The sequence below is a fragment of the Apis cerana genome, linkage group LG11 (assembly GCF_029169275.1).
Source record: "Apis cerana isolate GH-2021 linkage group LG11, AcerK_1.0, whole genome shotgun sequence".
Taxonomy (NCBI): domain Eukaryota; kingdom Metazoa; phylum Arthropoda; class Insecta; order Hymenoptera; family Apidae; genus Apis; species Apis cerana.
The window spans coordinates 6,857,668-6,878,320 of NC_083862.1; the positions used below are offsets into that span (position 1 = coordinate 6,857,668).

The 20,653-nt window shown below is 18.5% G+C and overlaps 1 protein-coding gene and 2 long non-coding RNA genes across 5 annotated transcripts in view; 1 reads left to right on the top strand and 2 right to left on the bottom strand.

Annotated features, from left to right (window-relative positions):
- Positions 1-20,653, bottom strand: part of LOC108000152 (uncharacterized) — a 36,972-nt gene that overhangs the window by 10,952 nt on the left and 5,367 nt on the right. The window lies entirely within an intron of this gene.
- On the bottom strand, positions 4,228-8,981 carry LOC133666945 (uncharacterized). Its single transcript, XR_009831854.1, has 2 exons — positions 8,300-8,981; positions 4,228-7,018 (listed from the first exon to the last, which is right to left on the bottom strand). It is a non-coding gene; the product is annotated as an uncharacterized LOC133666945 (long non-coding RNA).
- LOC133666944 (uncharacterized) lies at positions 6,819-11,558 on the top strand. Of its 2 annotated transcripts, none has more exons than XR_009831853.1 (2): positions 6,819-7,045; positions 11,157-11,558. It is a non-coding gene; the product is annotated as an uncharacterized LOC133666944 (long non-coding RNA). The 2 variants fall into 2 exon arrangements; XR_009831852.1 differs by having other exon boundaries at positions 6,909-7,049.

Below are 20,653 nucleotides of genomic sequence, written 5' to 3' on the forward strand. Positions count from 1 at the left end.
AAATTTTAATAATTTATTTATTAAATATTTATTTTAATAATTACAACAATAAAATATCAAAAATTTTTTATTTTAACAACCTCAAATCTTTTGTAGAGAATAATATTCAAATGAAAATAAATTTCGAATATTTAATGATTTTGAAATGACTGCAACATTTATAATATTATACAAGATATATTTATTAATTATCTAGTATTAAAATGTATACTAAATTATATTTGAAATTGTTACAATTTATAAAAATAGATCCCTTTCCATTTGATACAAATTAATTCACAACATCCAGGATGTATCTTCGTTAACATCTAAATAAACAATTAAGTCGTCCATGTTTAATTTGCTGACGACTTATATGTTTTCGGGCATTTTGACCTGCATGAAATCTATTAAAACGGCCAATTAACGCGAAGAAACGGAGTGTCATGAAATTAACAAGCACAATTGGTAAATGGAGCCGGATGGCAAGCAGATGCTCGTGACCGATTCGTGCGTACGCGCATTTAATCTGACATAAAATGCGTAGAACAAGCGATTTTGTGCCAGCACTTTTTCCATAAATATCCAGAAAGATCCGTTCTTCAAGTTTATCGCAACTGTTTATAGGCGATTGTTTTACGAATTTTAATTAACTACGAAACGAATTTATGCTTGCGATAAATATGGCGCGAGGTCGAATAAAGATATGGTACATTTTACTTATCGCATTACTTTAATTATTCAATTGAGGCAATGGATAATTAATCATTAATTGATAAATTTTTTCGCTTTTTTATTATAGTATATAATGTTGTTTTGAAATAAATAGATTATTGAAATTGTTATAGAAAATTAAAAATTATTAAAATTATGAAATTATGAAATAAAATATTTATAAATATGTAATAATTATTATTATGATTAGATTGCAAATTTATTGGAAAAATGTATGATATTTATATGTACGAAGAATATGCACAAAAAATAACCGAAAAATTTTTCTAACTATATAAATTAAACACATTAATATATTAATATTACAATATTAGATATGACAATATGACAATAATTATTAACAAATAACAATAATTATTAAGTCTATTATATTATTATCATTAATAATTAAATATAAGCACTAAAAATTTGCTATTAAAAATATATTTTACGATTATTATGATAAGTTGTATTACAATAAGTTAAAATAAATTATTATACTCTCGATTCTCTAATTTTAATGACATTAATTATTGACAATTATCAATAAAAATTAATTTATGCGCCAAAAATCTCCACATCATAATAAATCTTATAACACAAAATTATCTCAAATATATGAATTGTTATGTCGTATCTATGATATGATTTATAACATGGATAAATCCGTGACATCTCGCAATTAACATTTGTATTTAAAAAATTCACATTGTTAAATGTCGAACTGCGTTACTGCTTTTTATTGACTGCGTTGTACTGATGTTAAGTTCTCTTACGATGCTATATTATCGCATAAATGCATTACGTCATTGGTGCAACGCTTTTGTTTAGCGATACAATGATCATCTTGTATATTCAATATAAAAAGAAAGAACACACACACACACACACACACACACACACACATATATATATATATACACACATATATATAGACATAATTGAGTTGTTGCCAATTAAATTTTCATTCTTTAATTAAACAGATCATTAATAAACGTTATATAATCTAATTATTAAAGATATTTGCGCAAAGTGATTTTTTGAAAAAAATGAGATTTTAAAGATTCATTTTATGAGAATAAAATAGAATAAATAAATACATAATATAATAAAATAAATGAAATTTATTTTTTTTTTAAGTTAAATATTACATTGTTAAGATAAATAATATTTATGTAAATTCTTTTAATTCGATGATTCGATACATGTCATGAAAGATGTGTAAAATATATAACAACAATATCGATGAAATATTGAAATTTAATTAATTTTTAATCTATAATTTAATTAATTTATTTGCATTTTAATTAATTAATTAAAACATTTTTTATTTTTATTAATTTTAAAATCACATTTTATGTAAGTAATTCTTAGATATATTATATAATTATATTATATTATATTAAATTTGATTATATTAATAAATATACATATGTATAAATGCACACTATTATTAATTTCAATATTGTAAAAATAATTTTCTTTATTAGAATTTTTCCTATTCTTTTTCGTAATATAAAAATTTCATTATTTCAATGTTCATATAAAATTGTTTCATATAAAATTATTTGAATTCGATAATTCAATTATCAATAATTCAATTCAATTCTATCGTTTTGACATAGAACTTAACATTCACTTTCCAACTATTTCTCGTGAATTCTCAGGCAATGATCGACGAACATTAGGAGAAAGTCTCGACTTTTACATTTCAAGCCAGTAATTCATAGAACTACATTTTATAAGTTTCTAGTTGCAGATTGATTTCTATCTTTATATTTGAATCGATAATCATTCCTGATAAGAAATAGAACTGATTACGTAATTTCTATGTAACTATGAATTATTTGTATATTAGAAATTTTATGATAAATTATTGAAATAAATTTAATATTTAGATAAATATTAGATAATTGCGTAAATTTGTTATAAATTCTCAATAATTTTCTATGTTTGAAAATAATATTCATAAATTCTATATTGAATATAATATTAATAAATTTACGATTGAACGATTCAATATATCATCGTAAAGGAAAATTATAATTTTTAAAAATTAAAATATTTAAACTATTAAGTTATTGTTTAATTTATTATTGATTTATGTATTTCTAAATTTATATTGAGGAATATAACTGAAAAGATATTTTATTATTATTATATTAATAATAAGAAAATATAGAAAAAAATAAAGATAATAAATATTTTTGGAATGAAAATAAAAACTGATTTATTCAATGATAGATATCTAGAGAGAGATAGGTATCTAAATTTAAGTATTTTCTCGTATTTTTTTATTTAATTGTGAGATAAAATCGTTGTTTCTTATATAAAAAAAAACTTATTTCCTTAAATTCTCCTATTTATTATTTTCCATTTTTTTTATTATTATTTGAAATTTAGAAAGAATAATCATTTGGCAAACAAATGATATTCAAATAATAATCAATTATTTTTAAATAATTTTTTAAATATTTTTATTTCCAAACTTTAATTGCTATATTATTTGAAATAATTATTCATTATTTTCATTTCAAATGATTTTGAATGTAATATTTATTATTTATTGAAACTCTCAAAGTGAACAATGCTTACTCACTTTCCCACTTAAAGAAAAAGAAAGTGAAAAGCCGACCATTATCAACCTTGTTCATAAAAGTACCAAAGGTAACCTATTTTTGATTACGCATGACATGATATTTAAATTCGTTTTCGGTCAATTAGTGAAAGAGAAATTGTCAAACGCTTATGAGACCTTTCCATGTACCCACGATCAATTTAGTTATCTAGAACGACAATCTGCATCATTGCCAAAGTAGGAACCGAGTTCTCTCTTAAACGTTTCCTCGTTGCGGAATCCGTTCCCATTTCACAAAGTGGAAGTTCCTCGGCCACCGTGTGACAATCAATGTTTAAATCCAAGAGAAACTTTCTCGTCAAATCTTTAAACAGAGTATGAAAATACTTCACGGATTGATGTAATTAAACGCTGTCACGCCTTTTAAATCGGACATAATTGCTGGCTGCATTTTCCAAAAATATAAAAGTTCTAATGCAACGATTATATAATTATCATAGTAAAAAGTAAATTTAATCTTCTCTACTGTAGAGTTAAATGGTATGTAATTGAACCAGATGAAGGAATTAAAGGAATTAATTAATGAATATAACAAAGGCAGTGAAATACTGGAAAATGGAATGACTTGCCATTCTCATTGGATATCATTGGATAAATCAATTTTTATTTCCATTCTAAAAATATTTATTATCTTTATCTTAGAAAAATTGAAAAAATGATACCTTTTTTCTCCTTTCGTTATTTAAAGCTGTATCAAATATGGTTAAGATATATAGTGCAACAAATTTAACAATAATATATTTAAATACATTAATTAAAATATGTTATATTAAAATATGTATAATGTTTATATTAATGTAATATAATAATATAATTATATAGTGAAATTAATGAAAATGATTTCTAATAACTAAAATTTAAAATAAATCAACTTTTTTAGTAAATATCGCAATCAATTTAAAAATTATATATTTTTTATTGAATTTTATTCATTAATTTACAATTAATTTAATTTTTATATTTTTATATTTAGACAAATAATATTTTTTATCATATAAAAATAATTTTGGACAGAACTAATTTAAACTAAGTTTAAAATAGATTAAAGAATTATTTTGCAAAAATTATCTTGCTTACTTATTATTGTAATTCTTTTGCATATTTATTTTAAAATACCAAGATAAATTTATAATATAAGGTAAAAAATAAAAATATTATAATTAATAATATAATGATACAATTATAGATAATAATATAATGACAATTATAGATAATAAAAATATAATATATAATATAATACAATTGATAACAATATAATATATAATAAAATACAATTGATAACAATAAAAATTGGAATTAAAAAATTAAAACTTGGAAGCTCTTACAAAAATTAATTTTAAATTAAATTAAATAAATTAATAGAAATAATTTTTATTTTTTGCATTCATCATTAAATGATGATTCTAATTTTCTAATTTCAATTGCAATGTATAAACTGATATTTTGAAATTAACTTTCAGATTTCTTTGGCACCAAAATGACGAAATTGCGATAACATCAGGAAGTGACCAAATTCTATTGGAATCCTAATCGTGTAGTCGAGTAGCCTCAATTGAGACTTGCACATGACTAGAATATAACAGTATCATTGGTCTCTCATCATTTTGATAATAGAACATTTAAGTCTATTTCAAGATAGTTATCATACTTATTTGAATGATTTTTATCTTTTATTCACACATGTAATAGATATATCTTTTATATCTTATACTAGTCTTTATATAGAATAATAAATTCTATATTTATATATATATTATATATAACATTCAATAAATTTATTTGATTACAATATTTTATATTTCGTATTTTAAATATCCATGTAATTTTAATTTATTTTAATTTAATATAATAAAATTAATATTAATAGCAATATAAAATTTCATACATTGATCTTCAACAATTTTTGCAGCAATATGGAAATAACAAAATTTACTAACATTATTAGATTATATCTTAATTTGTTTTTTTCATAATCTTTTTTCATAATCTTCTTTTAAAAATCAATAAAATATTTAAACATCTAAACAGAGAATAATTTATTTTAATTAAATTTTATTAACTTATAATATTTTTATTCATTTTTATTTTAATTTACCTAAGAATTTACAACAGGACTTATTAAAATAAAGACATATTTACGAAAGAAGTTATTCTTGAATAATTAATGATTAAATAAAAAATAGATAATAAATATTATCATAGTTTTATATATATAATTTAAATAATCAATTAAAAAAATGAATTTTTGCTTATAATTTTAAATCAATAACTTATTAAAATATAATTAATCATAGAAATATTACTATATATTATAAGAATTTACTTTATCCAAAAATTTTATTAATTTGAGTATATATCAAATACAATAAATCATTTATATATATATTTATAATTATAATATATTATATATAATCTTTTATATATAAAAATTAAAATCTTTAAGGAAATGAAGTATAATATTCAAAATAATTTAAAATTTTACTTTATCTTGTATTACAAAGTTAAATTATAAATTATAAAATTTTTAAATAATAAATTTAATTTTTAATATTCTATTATCTTATGAATAATATCTTTAAACGAAATTGTATTTTGTAAAATTAAAAAAATAATGAAACTTCAATTGATTTCACCTCTTCAGAAATTTCACCGGAAATTTCCCAATGAAAAAAAAAATGGTTCCAATATATAATTCATTATTGCTTTATATACACTCAAATTTTTAATAAAATCAAAATTTTAATAAAATCGGATAAATTGAATTTTCTTGTAATATAGAGTAAAAGTATTTCTGTAACTGACTATACATGCAACATCTGTTGCATGTTGCACACGAAAGATCATTTCTTTAAATAAAACGCCTTTCAATTATGTTCATCAATCAATTATGTTTTTTGGATAAAGATTCTGCCATTTAAACTATCTAGTATTTTTTTAAATATCTAGTATTTTACTTTTCAAAATATATATAAAAATAATTTAACTTTAATGCGTCCTTCAATTTTTAATAATAATAAAAGTGTTTTTAAAGATCTAGAATTTGATCTAATAATTATTATAAAAGAAAAAATGACAAGAATTTCAATATGAAAATTGTAGAAGATATAAGTAAATTTCACTATCTTCGCAATTAGAAGTTTTTTTAATATTTGTCAATTATATTATAAAAGAGGATGGACAAGTTTGGGGTCCGTTGACCGATATCGTCGCTCGAGTTTCTCATGTTTGTACAAATAAGTAACTGTACATTGGGATTTACTCGTGTGGTCCCTGAAGCGAACGGTCTCGAAGAAGGAAAAAGAGGCAGGTCGCGCACCAAGAATTCATTCTCCGAGAAAACCAGTCATTACGTAACATAGTTAATGCCAAGACCTATCGTGCCACTACAGAAATGTACAGTTATAACTCGAGGCCTGGTCCCGTGAAATAATAATATTATAAGAGGAGGGAGGAAAGAATGAAAAGGAAGAGACGTCAAATCAAAGGAGGATTATCGTCGTGCATTGTCGCGTGAAATGCACTGGTGACCTAGCAACGTTGTCCGCATAACAATGAAGTCAGTATCCCGCTTCACGATTTCGAATTCATTTTCTCTTGAATATTTGCCTTCCTATACAAGAACCTGCTTCTCTGTTAAATTGCGAGGAAACGCACAGGTGTTGGTATTTGAAACTGAATCACATCGACCTGAAAAATATTTACCAGTTGATTTAAGTATGTATGTACACTCCCATCTATAAATGACTTATGTTTATCTTGAAATGCGCAGTGGTGCTATTTAGCAATATACAAAGTGTCCCTTTTTAATCTATCTATTATAAATTATATATTATAAATTATTTATAAATTATCTAGCTTGTGAAAAAATGGTTAAAACAGAATTGAATAAGTTCTGAATAAAAATATTCTAATTAAAAATGTAATATTCGAAAAACGTCGAAATTCTTTAAAATTTCAAAAAGTGTCATCTTCAATAATTTTGAAATTTTTTGTTATTTTTAAAAAAATAATTTGCACAAATTTTCGTAACTTGAAATTTAAGAAAATATTATACACTGTTATTTAATTAATGGATAATAATTCAATTGAGTTTATGTTTCAATTATTAATTAACATTTTAATTAGCACATTTTATAATTTATAACAATTTTATGAAGAAAGAATAATAGTTTGGAAAGTTTAAAATTTTTTTCGAAACTTTACAAAATTTCGGATTCAAATTTCCGTGAATCCCAAAATTTTCTATTTCTAATTCTAAAATAAATAATAATTTTTTCGTAAATAAATGTAAAACATATAAAAAAATATAATTTTTTAAATTAAATTTAAATAGATTTTATATCATACAATTTGTATTCCTAATTAATTAATTAATACAGGTTAAAATATTATTAAAATATTATTCACAAAATGTTTTTTTTGAATAAAATATCTTAATATTAAGATTTATTTCTTTCAAATATTCTTAAATATTATATAATACTAGCAAGAATGAATATATAATTAAAATAGAAATAGAATTCATATATTATATTATATTAAAGTACAATAGCTACATATCATTTAAGTATGACATTTCTTTTCTAGTATATTTTTCTTTATATCCTTTTGTTCTTCGTTTAGCAACATTATAAGTTTGTCTTCATTTAAATATATCTAAATGAAAAATTGAATCATTCTTTTTTAGTTCTAAAAACTTGTCCTTGAAGTAGTTGAAAGAATAGTAATAGTTAAAAGAGTATGATTCATGAGGTATTTTTTAGATACATTTATTTGAAGAAATATTTTTATGTTTTGTTAATAATTAATATTAATTTTTTTCTTATTTATTTCTATCTCTTAAAATACTCATATTTTCTAAAAATAAATGTCTATATTATTACTGATTCATTAGTAATTGTTAATTATTCTATCATTAATTCTAACTTATTTATATGTAATTTATATAATCATATCAATTATTATTACTTTAATAATTAGCCTAATGAATTAATTAAAATCGATTATCGTCTTCTATTCTATCATTGATTATTTTCTTCTTTTTAGAATACAGATTATAAAAATGCATAAAAATTCCAATAAAAGTAGAACAAAATTTTAATGTTAATATAATATTGAATAGAAAAATTAACAACTTTAATCTAATAGCAAAATATTATTATCCAGTGAAGAATTGCAATGAAAGAAAAATATAATTTTTAATGTATTATACGTTCTTCCATTCACACGACACCGTTACACGCGCGCGTTCACAGAATATCGGTTAAACTGTACTTTCAAATATAGGTAACGATCTTCAGAATAGATTCACAAGAGAGAGAATGTATTCGTAATGGAGGTCGTTTGCATAACAATCGAATTGCATCCAAACACCTGTTGTAGATGCATGTTTAATTTAATACTCCATATTTTTCTCAACTTAACGAGATAATTTAATACATTATTATTATCCACAATTCATCAATAATGTAAACTTTGAATAATCTTATGTATTATTTATATAATTCAAAAATACTTTTAGAAATTTTCCCTTTTTAGAAAAAAAATTTCATCAAAATTTTCAAGTTCATATATACAATAATTTTTTAAATAATTATTATTTAAATAAATTTAAATATAAACTTTTTTCATTTATTTATAAAGATTTTTATGCGTAAAAAAAGTATTTTTGTTAATAAATTTATCCAATATCAGTTTTTATAATATTTGAAGAATTACATAAATTAATTTGATTAATTATTGATTAAATATATTGAAAATATATTTATATACATAATTTGATTGATTTAATTCTAATTTGAATGGTTTTAAAAGTTTATTATTTATTATTACTATTATTTTTTATTTTTACTATTTTTATAATTCTTTTGTATATATATATATATATATTATTATTAAATATATATAAACAATATAAAATATACTTTGTTATAAATATTTTCAAATCCTTGAAGAATTTTTGCTAGATTATGCATTCTCTTTTATTTTAATAATATTATTTATAATAATATTTAAGAAACGTAATATTAAGCATAATATTAAAAAAATTATATCTTCATAAAGATAAAATTTAAAATATAATTTATATTATCTTATTATACTCCATTTTATAATGATACTAAATAAAATAATTCCCTTTTTTATTTTGAATATATTTATTTTGAAATTATAATAATTTTTAAAAAATACTATTCGTGCTTTCGTAATTTCACACGATTGGATTTGAATAAAAAAGATTGCGAATTTAATATTATATTATATTTATTTATAATTATAAATAAAATTATAATTATTTATAATTAATATAATATAATAATTATAATTAATATAATTATATGTGTGTAATCCATAAAATTTTAATTTTTTCTAAATTATAATGAATTAATACTTAATAATAAAGTAATTTATTTTATACTTTTATTAATACTTAATACAATTTATAATTAATAATACAATTAATAAAATTAAATATAATTTTAATTATTTATTTAAAAATCTATTAATTGTTTACATTGATATTTCATAGAAATATATTAAAAATAAATATAATTATTGATATCTTATTGATACTATTTATATTAATCAACTATATATTTAATTTATAATTATTAATTTATAATTTAATAAATCAGGATATTTCTTTTACGAAATTTCATTTCAATTTAATTACTCAAAAATATAATATTATATTAGATCTATAATAAATAATAAGATTTACAAATTCATTAAAATAATTAAAATTTTTAAAAGAGAAAATTTAAATATTGTGATAATACTTTTTCCCAATATCAAAATGAATCAACATTCATTGATTTCAAGTTTCTAATACATCATAATACAAATATACTACATCATAATAAAAATATAAAAACAACCACAAAATTGAGAAAAATAAAGTAATATTTTGTCATAATATCTTAGTTATAGTAGCTTAAATGTATGAAATCATGTATAAATTTGAAAATTTTTTATTCAGCCATAAATAATATTTTACTACATGTTACAAGTGGAGAAAGTAATATAGTATATTATACTTATAAAATAATTTTTCGTTTAAATTATGAAGTTTATGATTATTAAAATAAATCAATAAATTAAAATTTATAACAATTATTAAGAAAATTAATTATAAAAAATTATTTAAGTTAATTTAAAAAAATTATATTTTATAAAAAAATATTTTTATCAAAAATTAAATTTGATTGTAAAAATATTAAATTATTATATATGTTAAATTATCTAATATTTTTTTCAAATTACAAAAATTGTATAAACAAATTGTAAAAAATGAATAAAAATAAAATATACGTGTAAATATTAAACTAAATTATTTATTTATATATAAATTATAAAATATATCAATCCAATGACATATACAAGATTATATACATTTATATTTACATTACTATATTTGCATTTATTTAGCTAAATAAAGAATAAAAATAACCATTAACAATAAATTTAATAAAATAAACTCAATTAAGAAATAAATCTTATATCTAATAAATTATTTTAAATTAAAACGAATGAATCATATTAAACGTTCTAAATTAAATATTAATTAAAACTATTTTATCACATACATAAAATACTATTAATTTCTAATTTATATTCTTTAAATTACTTATATAAAATATAAATAGAATATCAATTATCAAAATATTGATAGAAATATTATTTAAATTCTTTAGAATCAATTAATCATGTAAATAGATAATATATATAAAATTCATTATAAAAATTCGAAGTACTTTACACTTTATTTATTTTATCGCACGAGTATTGCATTTCGAAATTATTCTCAGCAAATTAAAATCCTTTATAGCAGGTAACGAGATAGCTGAGGATAAGGGGAACGGAAAATGATAAAGCGGTGGAGAGAAGAAGGATGCAGATGTTTCACTGATGATGAGTTACCAGAGCCGAGACGGAAGTTGTCAGGCCGGATGCCGATAGTAAGACTGCTTCGGTACCTCGTAAAAACTTTGGACGATAAACTTATTGCTTTCTTTAAAGAGTCACTTTGTCATACACATGTCAAATTGTATATATTTACGTTACAGCATCAACTTACATTATATTAGAAATTTTTTTATTAATTTTATACTTTTTATTATATTCTAATTTTGAAATTTATATCGTACAAATATCTATATTTATTATCAATGTTGTAATGAAACATTAGAAAATGATAAATTTAATAAAAATAGTATTATGTTGATTATTATATATTTATTATATTTTATATTTATTATTATATTTTTATAATTATATTCTTGCAATAATGTTATCAAATATTTAATTATTGATGACATATTGAAGTTTAAATTATTTATGAATAATATAAAGAAGTATTAAGATTTCTATAAATTTAATATTTAAATAAAAAAAAATAAATAAATTTAAATAAAATAAATGTTTAAATATTGGTAATAAAATAATATACATTGAAGAATTTTTTTTTTGAATTTTATTTTTATGCTAATATTGCCATTAATAGCAAAATTAAACATTAAAAAAATAAAAATCTGAAATATTTTTAATTTCTCTCATCATACTTGATAAGTACTCAATATATAATATATATAAATATAATTAGAATAATATAGAATAAATATAGATATCAATTTAGCATTAAAAAAATGAAGTTTAAAAAACTAATAGTTTATATTTTAATTTAAAATATAATAAAAATAAACAGAAAACATAAGCAATGAATTATTTGAGGTATTCTATGCTTTATCATAAAATATGCTTAAAACAGCGATAACTATATCTTAATAGAATATATCTTTCTTGCTGGGAGTTTTACTGAAGCTATACATAAAAATAAACTATACTTTATCGAATAATAATTCATATTGAAAAATAATAAATTCAGCTATAATAAATGTAAAATTATTTATATTTTTCAATTTTTTTCAAATCAATTATATAATTAAATTAAAAATAATTATAAAATTTTTTAAAAATTAATTATTAAATTATTTCACTTTTAAAACAAGATAAATTTAAATATAAATCATAAAAAGATTATTTTTTATATTATTTCTGAAAAGTTTATTTTTATATTATTTATAATTATTACATTATTAATATTCTTATTAAGATTTGAAATTTTATTTCTATATTATTGTTTTCTTATAAAAAATAAACTGTAAAATAAAAACTAAAATAAAATTGTAAAAATATCTACAAATAAATTTATAAAATATGAAAGTTGTAATTTTTTTCATGTATCTACATTCCAAGCAATAATTTTCTTTTTTTTCCTTTAAAGTTATTTCCTTTATGACAAATGTAAATTTTGTTGAACTTCCTCATAATTTATGAAACTTTCAAAGATAAAATTTTTATGTTCAAGTATTACTGTCATATTATATAATATTAGTGATTCGTGTTATTTTAACTTATGGTTATGATTTTAGAAATTTTTATTCAGTTTTTCTGATGATATAAAAATTAATGTAAAATCAACATTTATAAAAAAAAAATAACTCAATATCAATTGCTTTTAATTTATAATTATGGGTTTAGAAATTTTTATTCAAATTTTTTTCTGACGATATATAAATTAAAATAAAGTCAATATTTATAAAAAAATAATTCGATCAATGTTATTTTTTTCATTATTAATAGATTGATTTTAAAGATTATTCAAAACTTTAAAAAAAATAAACAATTAATACTTTTTTTAATTATCTAGAAAAGAATAAATCTTTTATATATACATTGTACATTTTGTATATATTTTGTATATATTTTCTATATATACATAATGTCTTACAATTTTTAATACAGAATTTAAAGAGATTTTCTAATTCAAAATAAAACAAAAAACGAAAATAACGAAATTACGTTTGAGATATTGTTGATGACTTTATAATTAATTATAATATATAATATCGATTGAATAAACAACGAATACTTTACTTGCAAAAATAAATAAAAAATAAAATTTTCCTTTAAAAAAAAAAATTAAATCTCTTCTTTTTAAAAAATTGAATTTCAAAAATTATATATTATATGTATTTAATTAATTGATTAAATATTCTATCTCAATTTCGTTATTTTTTATTTTCTTTTTTTTGAACCGTACAATGATTTAATTAATATCATAAATTACAATTGATGATTTATAACATACTCTTATGTTAATTAGAAATTTTAATTGTAATTTAGTTTTTCTGTTATGAAATTTCCGCTTCTTTTTTTTAAATTTTTTTAAATAATTATTTAATTCGATATTTAAGAACTATAAAATAGCAATTTCATCGTATAAATCGAATATCTAACAACGGAAACAAAGAAACGAAAACATCTGAAAAATGATCATTTCATCAGCATTATTTATATATTTTATTTATTTATTTACTAATTATTAATTAGTAAATAATTAAATATTTATATATTTATTTACTATTTATATTTATTATATATTTATTAATTACTATACACTATTTACTATATACTATATATTACATACTATATAATATACTCAGAAATCAGCTGTAGGATCATATACTACTGTTCATTTGTTCGATTCGAAAGCGTAGATAAATAGATAAATAGAAAAAAAAAAAATAATTTCTTTAACATTATATACAGGAGCTGTAAATGGAAAATGCAAGTTTCGTTACGTAGGTAGAAGTTAATTTGCCTCTCGTACAGGACTCTGATGGATCAGGTTAGTTTCGTGGAAGAAAACGGTACCTTGGAAAATCAAATAGGAGTTGTGTGCGGAGAGACTACTGTTCCCACTTCCCTTTCTACCATATACCAACGCTCCGCATCGAAAAAATCTAGATTCCGCTTACCTACGGTGCCTTAGAGATTGAGTATGGTTCTAGATAAGAAAGTCTTCCTTCGCTTGATCTTAACGAACCTGAAGAACTCCAGTTAGAATTGGCTTCATTTTGATCATTGAGCGAAGATTAAATTGAGGAGTTTGATAGAAAAATGGTACAAATGGATTCTTTTTGTGACATGAGAAGAGTTTTAAATCATGAGAATATAACCTTTTTTGGATAAAAAGTATGAAAAGAATTTTTACAAAATATTTGTTATTCTATACATTTGTATAATAACTCACTATTTTATTCCAAGAATTATGCGAAAACTATTTTAACTGTCATAGTTCAATTAATTTTGCATAAATTTATATATAATTTATATATGATATATTTATATAATTAACATATATTTATATATGTTAATTATTTATATTTTATTTATTTAACAATACATAATTAACACAATTTAATAATTTACATAAATTTTAAAAATACGATATCTTAAAATTAAAATGTTTTATATTACCAAGTCTTCTCTATATATAGATTGTATTATATATTGTATCATTATAGTAAAATCATTGTTTTAAATATATGTAAATCATTTTGTAGTAATATAATGTTAATATCTAGAGCATGGATTTTTAATCTATAAAGACATATCTCGTAAAAAAATAAAACAGGATTTTTAAAGAATCACAATAGCTATTCTTATTTACAATTATTTATATAGAATATTTATATGGAATTATGATTACACACACGCGTGCGTGCGCGTAAATATTATCATAAATACATATATATGTATATTATTAGAAATATATTATTTTATAATTATTATGATAGACTTTTAATATTTTTGTTAAATTTTAAATCATCCAAATTTTTATATTAATTTTTATATTATTTAAATTTTATTAAATTTTATTTATTAAATTTTACTAATTTATTTTATTAAACTTTACTCTAGTATCCTAAATATACATTTTTATATAATTATGAGAAGATCATAAGTTATTTAATTTTCCTAAATGGAGCATCTCAAAATAAGATTGAAAAATCTAAAGCATATATTAAAGTTATAAAATTCAAAATAAATAAAAAACATTTATTTTTAACTTTATATTATTATATTAATTAATAAAAAGATAATCTATTAGATAATGATCGTAATTCAAAATTTAATTTTTAATTCGATTTGTTAAATTATGTGTAAATACATAGATTAAACATGTATATGCATAGACTAAAACAGCAGTTCTGATCTAATTCCAAAAAATGTATAATTTGTAAAGTATTGTTGCGCATAAATAATTTAACTGATAGTTATGTTAATTAAAATGTTCACAATACTATAAAAACGATTTCAATAGAAATAAAATATTAAAAACTGCTGATTTTTTGTTTTTGATTTATGAAATATAATTATTCAAATAATTTTTGAATTATAAAAAAAAAAACTTTAATTAATATATAAAAATAATATACAATAATAATACATAAAATAATATATAAAAAAAACTTAAATTAATATAGAATTATGGATCATGATTTTTTTAAGCAATATAAATAAATACAAATAACAATAAAAGTAATACAAAATAATTAGAAAATGAAAAATTATATATATACGTTTCAATGAAGTAAAAAAAGTTAATTGATAAATAAATAATTTCAATTAACTTATCATATTAATACAAAAAATTCTAACGTCTAATATTAATTATTTTTATTTTGTCATAACGTATAAGAATAAAAATTTGAAATTAAAATAAATATTTATTGTGTATCAAAAATACATTATTAATTATTAAAATAATATCATCGAAATCTTAAAATAATTCATATTCTCTCTATATTGAAATCATATTATTAATAAATTAAAATAAAATTTAACTCTATAAAAATAGCCAATATTGAACATTATAAAAACATATGAAATAAAAATTAAAAATAGAATAGAAAATTCGTAATTAATAATTAATTCTATAAAAATAAAAATAATATGAATAATATTGTCCTAAAATATATCAAAAGATATACATATATTATTGATAATTATCTCAATAAAAATTAAATATTTGACGAAAATACCAATAAATATTAAAAATTAAAATATCATTCCTCATATTAAAAACACTCATCAGCTTTAACTTTAAAATAGGAACATCATATTAAGTAACACCGCTTATATGTATATAGTTTTTTATTTATTGAAAATATGTAGAGGTTAATCAGTATTAATTTATTTCAGTTAATTATTAATATTTATTAATAATCAGTATTTTATTTATTTCGTATTGTAATTATTAATCATATCGATGCATATGAAACTGTAAAATATAAGTCACATATAATTATACCAATTAAAAAAAACTCTTAAAATAATCTTTTCATCTAAATGATAACTTAGTACTATATTAAGCATACTGCTCACAGGATGCCACCGTTTATCAACGATCCACTACTGGCACGTGTATACGATAGAGAACTAAATGTGTACATAAGTGCCAACTCCCGACATGCTTGGTGAATTAGAGGGGAAATAATTTTCTGACAAAGAAATGAATTGTTGCATATATGCATATTTCTCATTTAAACGAAATATCGTAATATTTTTTTATAAACATTTCGGAAAGTTATAACAGCGACTTTAATTGAAATATAAAATATTAGTATTATTATTATATATCAATATATTTTGGTTATATGTTTATAAAATTATAACTATAAGAATATTTTATACTAAGATATAAAATTAGAATTATAAAAATATTTTTATCGCATATTTTCGCAAGAAATTTTTTCGATTTTATTATTCGATTATTTCAAATTTTTAAGATATTTTATATTTTACACGAAAAAAAAAATAAAATTTTTATTTCTATTCGTAAAATAATTCAAAAACGCTGATTTGATGAAATATTATTTTATACTAGTACATAATATAAGTACATATAATAAACGAAGACATATAATAAAATTAAATAGATTTTGATAAATTTATTGGATAATTTATAATCAATTTCATTTATATTTATAAGAAATATTAATTTGATTACGAAGTTACAATCAATTAAACTGAAGTTTCAGAAAAATCATTTCTCAATGTGTTTTACTATAATCAGGAAAATATATATCAAATTAAAAATTTAAAATAAATTCTACTTGAAATATTTTTTAATAAATTAATTTGAGAAATAATTAACAAATTTACAAATTTAAATAGAGTATCTATTATCTATAGTATAATTTATATTTCCTTGTATTTTATTTTATTTTTTTATATATATAATATTTATATATTTTATATATTTTACTACTATCTCATTATGAAACTAAAATATTTATTTATTGTTATTAAGAAAAAGTTGTTTAAAAAGTAACATATTAATTATCTAAATCATACTTCATTATTTTTTTTTAATAAATATAAGCAAATATATCTAAATATAAAAAAAATGAAATACAGAAAATAAAGAAATTAAATTTTGTTTGTGATAAAATAAGTTATAATTAATGTAAATTTGTATAATATAATAATTTAATAACATTTTTTATGATAATAATTTTATAATAATTTAACAAGATTTTGTATTTTTATGATATATATAATTTTATATATTTTATAATATTACATTATATAATTTTATACTATCATTTAAAGTACCATTTTATATTAATTTTAGATATATAATGATTAATATAATTAATTTTTTTTGATTAATTATTGCCACAATTTGATTTCTAATGACATAAAATTTCTCTGTGTATATCACTATGATTAAGTACTATGGAAAAATAATATTATTAAATATATGAATTATTTATCATTATTAATTTTTAATTACTTATTATTAATATAATATTTCTTTTTTTTAATCAAATTTTGTAATATTTATATTCAAAAATTTGGTACTTTACTTGGATATTTATATTCAAAAATCAGAAATTATATAAAATTGTGAATTTTAATTAAATAAAGCAAATAATTCAATAAAATCATTGATTTTACGATTACTTTTATTTTCTATTTTATACTTTAATTATTTTCTAATTTGAATATGCGAAATTATTACTAATTGATTCATAATATTAAAATAAAAAATAATGTATATATGAAATAAAAATAATATTATTATTTAAAAATTTATTAAATAAATATAAAGTGTGTATATATATAATAATCAATTAAAATTCATTATGTAAAAATGTAAAATATATAATTTCATATTTTTATTATTAATATTATTAATATTTTCAAACATATTAAATAATCGCTTAAGAATTCACTGAATTTCAAAAAGCAAAATATCTATGCATAATAAAAATATAAAATTCTACTTTTGATTTTTTGCATAAAATGATATATATAATTAAAATACATTTTTTCATACGAACATTTTATAGTGCTATTCTATATAAATGTTATGATAGAAATTGCCAGTAATTTAGTCGGTACGAGTAACTAGTACCTGCTTTCTACTTGTAATGCGATATAAAAAGTAACAAGTATTTATGTACAAGTTTCGCTTTCATCATAACGACTAACATTCACTATGATCGCAAAAGCATAATATAAAGAAATAATCACGAAATATCCTTACAAATGTGAATAGTGTCCAAGATGTTAAAGTTGTGTTAAAGATGTAATAAGAAATAATAAAAATGAAAAATAATAAATTCATGAGTCTAAGATTAATTATCTCACCTTTTGGTGAACACATAATCAAAAATCTTACGTAACTAAATAAAAATTCAAATGTCATTGTGTTAATTAAATGAATATTACTGTGTTAAATATACAATGCATAGATTTTTAAAAAATAAAATTATTTTCCATATTTTAAAATGTGTGAACATTTATGTATATATTATAATTGTGACTTTATATATACTATGTATATATACATATGTATGTTTTATTCAATATAGAAAATATTGATGAATAAGAATAGTTAAATAAAAAATGATTAATTATTGAAATTAATGAAAAAAATTATTGAATACAACTTAACTTATTAATATAAGCAATAATAGTATAATATTAATATTTTAAACATTAAAAGAATTATTGATTATGTACTTGAATATATTACAAATGATTAGACATTAATTATAATTATATGAATATTGTTTAAGTAAAAATCAAAATTAATTAAATATTTTATTTTTAATTTTAATTAATATTAATTTATTTTTATTAATTGTAAAAACTAAAAATCTAAAAACTTATAAATTTGATAATTTTAATGTGAGTAGAATAGATATTATTAAAAATGTGCAATATTAAGAAAATCATGATGATCATGACGTTAATACATTTCTAATAAAATTCCCAGTTCAATTTTAAGTATATATTTCTTATAAATTCATATTATGTATTCTATAATATATTATAATATTGCAATGCATTGCAATGCATTTATACATGATCTAATAAAATATGAAAATGTTTTTTAAATGCCAATAATTAAAATTTTTGATACATGAAGAAATTATACACTAAGGAACTATGTAATTCGTATGTAAAGAATTATGTATTTCAATGAGTTATTTTTAATTTGATAAAACATATTATCATTGTCATATTTTTAAAATCAATCGTTAGCTTCTTTCAACTTAAAAGTAACAATTGAGTAGAAAGAAATAAATATATCTTTAATTTCTTTTTTGCTTCGCAGAAGATGAAAAATCAGATAAAAAATAAATCGTGATTTTTGTTTTTATATCATAAAAACATATTACGAAAAATTATTAATTGAAATTTAAGAAATTAAGAATATGTACTTGATTTAAGAATATATATAATCATATATATATATGTTGCAAATTTTTTATTATTATTTAGCTATATTATTTTTTTATAATTATTTTTTATAATTTTTTATAATTTTTATTATTTTTATAATTTTTTTTAATTTTTTTTTATTGTCAGATGTATTCAATTATTAATATAGTTTAAATTAATTTTATTATTATATCAGATATATTTAATATATTATAGAAATTTTTATAAGTTTTAAAAGTTACTGAATCAAAAATATAATTTTTTAATTTAATTTTCAAAATTTTTTAATTAAAATATATATCATGAAATGATTATATATTATCATTTTAACATATAATATTTTCATTGAAACATTAATATATTATAGGTGCAAATAGTTTTATATAATAGATACCTTTACTTTATTATTTTACATGTTACATACTTTTAAAAAATTCATTACAATCTTTTTACATTCTATGTAATTAAATGGAATATGAATATAGCGATTTACGAACTGTATTCTATCATTTTGAACGAAGCTCTTGAATAAAATAACAAAATCTATTAATAGAATAAATCGTCATGAATAGAAATGTGTATAATTATAGAATATAAGTACTAGAAATACATATATGGATATAAAGATTATTAAAAAATGAAAAATATTGTAAAATTAAAAAAATTTAAAAATTGTAGTAAAAATATGAAATATAAGTAAATATATTTTATAATTACAAAAATATCTAACTTTTGTTT